At 45.8% G+C, this 9,677-nt stretch overlaps 1 protein-coding gene across 3 annotated transcripts in view; it reads right to left on the minus strand.

Annotated features, from left to right (window-relative positions):
• Positions 1–5,405, minus strand: part of APBA1 (amyloid beta precursor protein binding family A member 1) — a 483,473-nt gene extending 478,068 nt beyond the window's left edge. For 2 of the 3 annotated variants that reach the window (XM_078675748.1, XM_078675746.1), the window contains exon 1: positions 5,194–5,405. The gene's annotated coding sequence lies outside the window, so the exon portion shown is untranslated. The remainder of the gene's footprint in view (positions 1–5,193) is intronic. The other variant, XM_078675747.1, reaches the window with a different exon arrangement.
• Positions 5,406–9,677: the final 4,272 nt, after the last annotated feature.

Genomic DNA, 9,677 nt, shown 5'->3' on the forward strand with positions numbered 1-9,677 from the left:
ATACCCAGGGGGTCCTTGTTTATCTCTCAATATAAACCTATATTTGACAGGGACTCATCAAATGTAGAAACTATGTCACAGGTCTTTGTGAAATATGGCCTTTATCATCATAATGTGAGCCACAAACTATTCTGCAAAGCTTCGCCATTGTTTATCAAATTCCTATTAATGAAAGTTAAACACACCTTGACCATTATAATTCCAAACAGTCCCCTTGTTAACTGTATCTTGAAGGATATAGCACTAGCAGTCTCTACGTTCTGTAGAAGGGTGTTTTTTAACACGGCACATTATGTTTTTCTAAATGCATACATTCTTTACTACATAATTATTTTTCTCTTCCTTCTGCTACTGACAATTGAACAGTATAGTTCAGTATTTCACTTACAGTATTCCATAAACATTTGTCACTTTGAAAACATAAATCCCTTTTCAATCTAACCGACCCAAAAGAAACCTGTAATATACAAAATAGTTATGGGTTGACATGTTATGCAATCCTAAATTGCCATCTGGATTCATTTACAAACCACTTGCCCTTTTTAACCATGGAATTTATGATGTCACCAGACCCTCTCAGTGGCAATATAATAACAATACTGGCCATAGATACTGTGCACGTGATAACCCGATCTCTCTTGGTTCACTTTTGGCAGTTAAGGCATGAAATATGATTGAATGTTACTTATTTCACGTTGAAAAACTATTAACTTTACTATAATATATTTCACTCCATTGAGTGATATCAGCTAAGGTACTAAATTCCAACTCTTACGAATCTTGAAGAAATAAAAGCGAAACTAAAAAAGGAAAAGGAAGATCTAGTATGGATCAATCTAAGGGAAGCAGTAGCGCATGGTAATATCCGCAAATTTTGGTCTATAATCGGAATGGGATGTGGCAATAGATTAACTCCTTGCCCAATCCCTATTGCCGAAGATGTTTGGTCTACCTATATTTGGGATCTTTATGGGGGGTACGGTACTTCAATGGATACTAGCCTCCCCGATTTATCTTCCGAAGGAGAAATTAAGTATCCATCGGAGGAAACAATAGCTGCGGCTATAAAGAATATGCGTTCATCTGGTGCAATGGGGCCGGACGGACTCCCCATGACGGTCCTGAAGCAGGAGCCCTCCCTCTGGAGTAAAATACTCTATCCTCTCTTCAAATCCTGTTTTGATTCGAAGAAGGTACCAGCATCCTGGAGGGGTAGTATCTTGGTCCCTATCTTTAAGAAGGGCGCAAGGGATATCCCTAGCAATTATCGTTTGATTGCTCTCCTCGACTCAGTCGGTAAGATCTTTGCTAAGTGTCTTTTAAATCTACTTTCGGACTGGGTGGATGAGAATAATATTTTACCACTCGAACAAACGGGATTCCGTAGGGAGCACGGCACTCTAGACAATTTGACCACCCTTCATGTGATATTGGACAAGTATACGCAAGTGAGAGGGGGAGTTGTGTATGCAGCATTCATTGATTTCTCCACAGCGTTCGATAGAGTGGATCGTAGAACGCTGTGGAGAAAATTATCAACTCTTGGAGTTCCCCCATACTTGTTAGAACTTGTTCGCACATTACATACGGAAACCTGGTGCAGGGTGCTGCAGGGGGGAGAAAGGGGTCTTTCTGATCGTATCCCTTCTTTAAACGGCCTGAAACAGGGTTGCCTCCTGGCGCCTCTGCTGTTTTCCCTATACACGCAGGACCTACCTGCAGCTATATCCGTCTGTGAGGGCATTGCCCCAGTGATAGGGGGGGCCTCCATTTCCTGCCTGATGTACGCCGATGACATTCTTGTTTTGGATTTAACACCTAAAGGTTTAGCGAATAGGTTGCAAGCACTCCATGATTTTGCAGTTTCCCACTCTATGAGGATTAATATATCTAAAAGTAAAATTATGTGCATAGGGGGGAAAAAGATGTGCCGTTCGGAAAATTTTGGGTGGATCATTGGCGGTCAAAAGTTGGAGGTAGTCAAAACTTACACCTTTTTGGGAAAAATTATTGCGGCCAACCTGAGTGAGAGGCCTCATATTGATCAATGTTCTCGAAAAGCCCTCGCACATGGTAAAGGCATAAACTCACTATATATAGCGACCGGTAAAAGACATTTTTCTTGTATGCTTGAGGTTTATAGGGCTAAGATCCCCGCTACCCTTCTTTATGGTATTGAACTCGTTGAGTTAAAACTCTGGGATTTCTGCCATAAAACTGAAGGGAAACTCTTAAGATCCTTGGCTTCATTAAACACCAATTGCTCTTTGGCAGCGTGCAGACTTGAGTTTGGGCTAAGGAGCAGTTGGGTGCAGGGATTATGTGCCCTGGTACGTTGGGTGGCCTCTCTTGCCAGAGCAGAACCGGGGACGATGAGAGCCCTACTTAAAAGCGAATTATTAGGCAACTTTAAAGAGTTTTCACAACTTGTAAAGAATTTCAGAAAAGCGGTGACTCTTCTGAAACTAGATGAAAGTACTTTGTTCCGGCACTCTCAATTGCAACTAAAAATCCTGTTAAAACAGGCATCTTGGGAACTATGCTTTCAATTAGATAAGAATGAAATACAAAGAAAAGGGGGTTGTGATCTTCTTCTTAACTCATATGTTGCCAAGAAAGCCCAAGCCTATGTTTTATGGAATATACCTCATGGCATTAGAAGGTTGTGGTTCCTCCTTCGACATGACCTATTACCATTAAATGTACTACTATCTAAATGGTATGGAACATCTAAAATGTGCAATTTTTGTAATTTAAGTATACAGGACCGTATGCACGTTTTGCTGATTTGCCCGGTACTCCGCACTTTGCGCCTCAAATGGCTAAAACCAATTTGCATCCGTTTGGGTATATCCAATGTAAATATCTTCTTACAATCTTTATACTCGCCCTTAAGTGAAATGTTCTGCTTCTACATTTTTAAATTTTTTAAAGGATTTTTAGATATTTATTAATACGCTATTCAACTTAACTGGCGTCAGCCTTCTGTCGTACTTTTGTTAATGGATGATGCATGGACTTGTATAACATATGTTTATGGAATATTATGTTTGAATTTGTAATTGCTCTTGAATGTGTCGTATGTCTTTTTATGTGGCCCTCTATGAGAGCCAAAACATAAATAAATAAAAACTTGAACTTGAAGAAATAAAACATTTTTATAAGAGTTAATAAGCTTTTATCATATTTTCACATGCCGTTACTGTGTGATTTACACGTCAAATCTTTAGCTGGCCTTGTGCTGTGGCTCTTTGGGTCAAGCAAGGTCGCTGGGCGGTCTCTCTCTCTGGATTTGATGGCTTGCCCACCTCTAAGCAGAAGGTGTCTCCAGCTATCAAACTTCAACTGGAAATACAATGAAGGCTTGGAACACACCGAACTCAGCGATGAGAAAACAGGACGACTGCACATTGGGAAAGAGGCGACATCCGCCCCTTACCTCCGGCCTTAAGGCTTAACAGAGTGAAACGGGCAGGGGGCGCTCATGAACGTATGAATCTACTAAAGGGACCTGTTTGACCTCAAGGTCACAGGCTCGAACCCTGATTGGTTCACTCAAGCTTCTATCCTCCGGTGACTAAAAAAAACAAATGAATATCAGTAAGTGTGAAAGCCGGACCCCTCGAGAAGAATGTTCCCTTTACAAACACGCGTTGTGTAATTTCATGTTGCTTTCTCCATACATTCCATGCCATGATACATTGTGATCTGAAGGGCACAATAAGCGGTGTACGGCGCCGAATAAATAAACGCAGCACTGTTTTTTTCAGCCAATCCATTCGTATATAAGGGGTTGAAAAGCTAGCATTATTATTTGGAAGGATAGAAATCTCCGCGCCCATAAAATACATCCCGCCCACATTCTGTCACAGCCGCATGGGCATCCCTGCTACGACCTTACACTGGTCCCCAGCTGAGACGCAGTGTCAGCGGGAGCGACACCAGGCCCCCTAAGCGTGTGAAAGTGCACCAGTGCGGGGCGCTGCACCTGGGTGGAGGGACAAGGGTCAACCCCAGTGCTGGCGAGGCAAATATACCGCCTGCCCTAATGCAAGCAAGGAAGTTGGGCCTCCTAGTTAGAGCGTGAAGGGTGGAGATGGCCCCTCACGCCCCCGGTGCCAGTGCACCTGCTGCACTGTGGAATGTTCATTCTCCAAGATGAAGGTGTCGCACATAAGAGGCATGTCCGGTGCACCAGCCAATGAAAACCCAGAGCGGCGGCTGTAGGAGTCCGTTACAAGACTACGGGAGATGCAGCTATGCCCACACAGCAGCGGAGAAGCCGCGCATCCACCCTGGTACCACCTGGACGCAGGAGCTGCGGATCCGCGGTTCCGATGCTGAGCGCATGGATGGATGGACAGGAGGACAGGACAGGTGTCCCTGCCCCCTCTGCCGGGACACCGGGAGCTGCAGCAGCGCGTGTGCCTGACTGACAGCGCACTGCGTGTGTGTGGAGGGAGGCGTGTGGCCCACAGGAAGCCCATTCATTCTCAGTGACGGGGAGAGGATAATGATATCACACGGGCAGCCAGGCCCTGCCTTCCACCCGACGTAAAGCCTCCTCGCTGAGAGCAGCATCCCATACATAACAATTAAGAGAAATGCCATGTGCTCAGCCACCGCAGCACACTGCCTTTCTGCACACATACGCCAGCCCCGGCCTGCCGCAATGTCAACAGCAAGGGGCGCTTACTCTCTGCAGCAACCACCTTCCTTCTCCTTTCTCCGGGTCAGTGTGTGTTAGAAATTGTGACCCTCCCAGGAAATGCAGCGTTCAGCTCACAAGTGACGAAGCAGGAGCACATCTACCTTGTATTCCCCCCGGGGGCCATTATTCCCTACCATCAAGTGACCAAGGACTGCGCAGGAAGATGCGGGGACTAAATAACTACATGGTATAACTTGGGCTCGCAACGCATACAAAATCCACCGTAGCACTGGGTAGCAAGTGTTTTGGTCTCCGTGGACCGCCCCCATCCACGCCTGCAGGGAGGCTTACAGTACCATGACACTGGTCTATTTTCCTGCAATAAACCCCTCCCACCAGGCCTGATTTTTCTCCTGTCCCCACATGCATCTAATATCAAGCATTCATTGCCAAACTGATTCCTCTTTTACTGCAAGAAACGCCCGTCATTACAACATTCGGGTCCCCTCTGCCGCCCCCCTCTCTCATGCATTTGGACCTACCCGCAGTGCTTGCACAGGGGAAGTGGGCGCTGTTAGCAGGAAAGAGCCAGGCGCCAGCACCCGGGGGAGTGAGCCTTTTTGCCAGCGGTAGCAGCTCCCATCTCCTGATCCACCATCTTATTCCTCTTTGCACAGCCGCCTCCTCCTGCAGCCAGCACTAGAGCAGCCTTGATTCTCCCAGGGAGCCCCACCTCCCTGCCAGTGACATCAGCAGAGCACAGTGACTCATGCGCACACAAGGCGGGTCCTTTTACTCGAGCCACGGGTTGCAGCAGTGGAGGACAGGCCAGGCCCCCTCCCTCTCTGCTGTGATAGAGCTGTGCGACCTGCCCGTCTCCCACGCCCCTCCCCCTTCAGCTGCTTGCCTCTGGAAACGCACACGTATCTCCCTGGCTCCTGTCACACAGCACACCTTGACACCGTATGCCTGCAAACATACTGCCTGCGCGTTGAGAACGCGCGTTGCCTGCAGCGGAGAGGATGCATACGTCCTAGACGCACATTCTGCTTCCACGTTCTTGTCACTGAGTGTCAAGCAGGTTGATATATTCACGTATGGTGTTTAGTTCTACAATTGTGTGTGAAACATTTCTGTTCAAGATTAGCAAGTAACCGATGCTGATATTTATTGATTTTAGTTAATGTAAACAAGTTAATGTATGAAGTAATGTTTTTGAAAATAATATTTGTAAGACACAATCTTACAATAGAGTAACTCTAGCATGTTCCAGGGCATAATGAATTATTAGAAAGGCTCACCTCTATTTTGCCTCTTTCTGCTCATTTCTGACGTTTACTTTTCCTCTTTCTGCTTGTTTCTTACCTCTATTTTGCCTCTATCTGCTCATTTCCGACCATTATTTTGCCTCTTGCTGCTAGTTTCTCACCTTTATTTTTCCTCTAGTTGCTCGCTTCTGACCTTTACTCTGCCTATCTTTGTCCATTTCTCACCTTTATTTTACCCTGTTGTCCCAGCCAGATCCCTGCCTCCTACGGGAGCCTGCATTGTTGCTGCACTGGGGGCAACTCCTTACAAGCAGGAGCAATCGTTTCACCTCTTTCCCTGCCCACATGTCTGCGGGCAGGGAAAGACATAAAACCTCCGCTCCCAGAGGGCAGGAGCATTTTGACAGTTACCTACTCACCCAAACCGTTACACACACTCCCACACTCCCACTTACTTACTCATACAAATAGTAACACGTAGTCACTCACCTATAAGGTCACTGACAGAAGAATGCACTCATCCATATAGCCGCTTTCACATTCACTCACTCACTCACTCATGCATATAGTCACTCATAATAATAATAATAATAATAATAATCCACATTTGTATAGCGCACAATCACCCGTTAGGGTCTCTAGGCGCTGGGGGCCGTATATACCCAGTCACTCACCTATACTGCCTTATACATACCCAGTTACTCACCCCTATTGACACAAGCACTCAATCACAGACACAGCCATACAGGCTCTCACTCACCCATACAGCTTCTCACACATGCACTCACTACCCCATACAGCCACTGACACACCCATTCATGCATCCATACAGGCAGTCATACACCTCCTCACCCACACACACAAACACCCAGACAACCAGAGAAATAGTCAGACAACCAATCAATTACCCATATAGCCATTCATGTACGCACTAACACACTCATACACCCACTTAGACATCAACTGACAGACAGATACACACCCAGTCACTCACCCATACTTTCACGGAGACACTCTGCAAACGCGCCTCCTGGTGCACAGCTGCTTGGGGGATGAAGTCCACTTTAGTCCTGAGGCCCTCACGAGGCAAGGGGACCTAATCCTCCCACCAGCAGTGCGCTGAGAGATGTGCTTCCAGGGTAGTAGAGAAAGGGGCGTGGCCCTTGACCATCTCACAGCAATCACAGTGTGTGCGACTTACTGGAGGTAACAGGTGGGCTAGTTGGCCCCTAAGGACCTCAGCAGCCAAGGGGACTTCATCCCCCCACTCAAACAGATATTAGAAACAGTTCAATACCAGTCAGTTTTTTATTTTTAAACTGCAGTAGCTCTTACGTGTAAAAACATGCAGAAAGATTCAGACTTTTCTCTAACTATCCAGAAAACGCAAAAATGAACATGCTCTGTGAGTTTGACATTGTAAGCTACAATTAGAATTCTTTCTTCTGCTCTATTTTTTAGCTTACAATGATAATGACTCTTCTTAAGCAACACTCATTTTCATTGCTTTAAACAGCTGCTTCAGTTATGCCCGGAGACCTGACCTGCCTTTCACTTTGGCTGCTGGCTCTGGCAGCAGGCATTGTGATGTCAGAACTCAACTGTAATATCCTATAATAGTCAAATTCAGGCGGACCCACCCTTTTCTTTATAATCAGCGACTGGGTGCGTCACAAGTCACCAGTTATAAAGAAATTAAAGACTGGTGTTTATACAGAGATTACAGAATCCCATATATTATACATAGATACAAACACATACACACACACATATATATAGATTTACTGAGGTTACAGGTACGTTATAGTTAGGCTCAGATTATACATGCACAAAACCATAGAAATTCATCAGTTTTGTATGCGGAAAGGGTGCGGTGCAGGGCTTAGCCTGCAGCCAGGCCCTGTGGCCAACCCCCTGCATGCTGTCAACCCCATGTTGTGCACAGCCTTTGGCCCTGTGTAGTGGGGGCTGGCCACAAGGGGGTGTGTGAGTGTCTGTATGGATCTGTAACTTGATGTAAGAGTTTATGAGAGCCTGTGTGGGTCTGTGAGCAAGTGTCTGTGTGGGTTTGTGAGTGGGTGTGTGAGAGTCTGAATGGGTCTGTAGGTGAGTATGAGAGTGCACAAGTTGGTCTGTGAGTGGGTGTGCAAGTGGGTGTGTGAGTGTCTGTGTTGGTCTCTGAGTGGGTGTGTGAGTGTCTGAGTGGTTCTGTGAGTGGGCGATGAGTGTCTGTGTGGGTCTGTCACTGTGTGAGTGTCTTGAGTGGGTCTGCAAGTGGGTATGTTAGTATCTGAGTGGGTGTCTGAATATTTGTGTGGATTTGTGAGTGGGTATGTAAGTGTCTATTTGGGTCTGTGAGTGAGAGTGAAAGTGACTGTGTGGTTAGGTGAGTGGGTGTGTGAGTGCCTACATGGGGATGTGAGTGGGTGTGAGATTGTCTGAATGGATCTGTGAGGGTATGTGTGAGTGTCTGAGTGGATCTGCAAGTGGGTGTGTAACTGTCTGAGTCCGTCTGTGAGTGGGTGTGAGAGTGTCTGAGTTGGTCTGTGAGTTTCTCTGAGTGAGTGTGTGAGTATGTGGGTCTGTGAGTGGGTATGTGAGTATCTGTGTAGGTCTGTCAGTGGGTGTGTGAGTACCTGTGTGAATATGTAAGTGGTTGTGTGAGTGCCTGTCAGGATCTCTAAGTGCCTGTGTGAGTGTCTGTGTGAGTGGGTATGTGAGTGTATGAGTGGTTCTGTGAGTAGGTGTCTCAAATGACATCCGTGATGACACCATCCGCAGCATCTCTGACGCACCCACTCACACCCCTATAGAATCTTTTATACATCTACTGCCACACAACCATACACAGATCCATACCAGTACTTACACACTCACTCAGTGATTAATTGATCTACACACACATTCAATTGCTCACCATACTGCCACTCATAGACCCACTTACTCACTAATACAGCCATTGACATATCCACAAATACAGCCATACATGCGCTCACAAACTGAGTGAGTCACCCATAAATCTACTCCTACACCTAGACACTCATCCATACAGTCAATCATACAGCCATTTACTCACCCACATAGTGACAAAACCACCCACTTACTCTTTCATACAAATAATAACACACTCTCTCAGCTATACAGTCACTGACAGAAGCATGCACTCACCCATAGAGCCACTCTCACATTCAGTCACTCGTTCATACAGTCACTCATATACCCTGTCACTCACGTATACTGCCTTTCACATACTCAGTTACTCACCCATACTGACACATGCACTCAATCACTGACAGTCATACAGACACTCACTCACCCATACAACTTCTCACACACACAACAGTGCCCCATACAGCCACTGACTCACCCACTCAAATATCCATGCAGGCAGTCACACACCTCCTCACCCACAAACACAGACACTCAGACAAACATAGACATAGTCAGGCAATCAATCAACCAATCACCCATATAGCCATTCAGGTACCCACTAACACACTCGTACACCCACTTAGACATCAACTGACAGAGAGATACACACATTCACATACCCAGTCACTCACCCATACATTCACTGAGACACCTAATCACTCACTTATACAGTCAGTCACACACCCACTGAGGTATCTATACAGTCACTCATACAACAATACACCTTGGTGTATATATATATATATTCACTGAAAAAAACATAGGTTATAGACCATATATAGTTAGGAATTAGCATTTACAAAACCTTGAAAATTCACTGAAAAAAC

The sequence above is a fragment of the Lissotriton helveticus genome, chromosome 2_1 (genome assembly GCF_964261635.1).
Source record: "Lissotriton helveticus chromosome 2_1, aLisHel1.1, whole genome shotgun sequence".
NCBI lineage: Eukaryota > Metazoa > Chordata > Amphibia > Caudata > Salamandridae > Lissotriton > Lissotriton helveticus.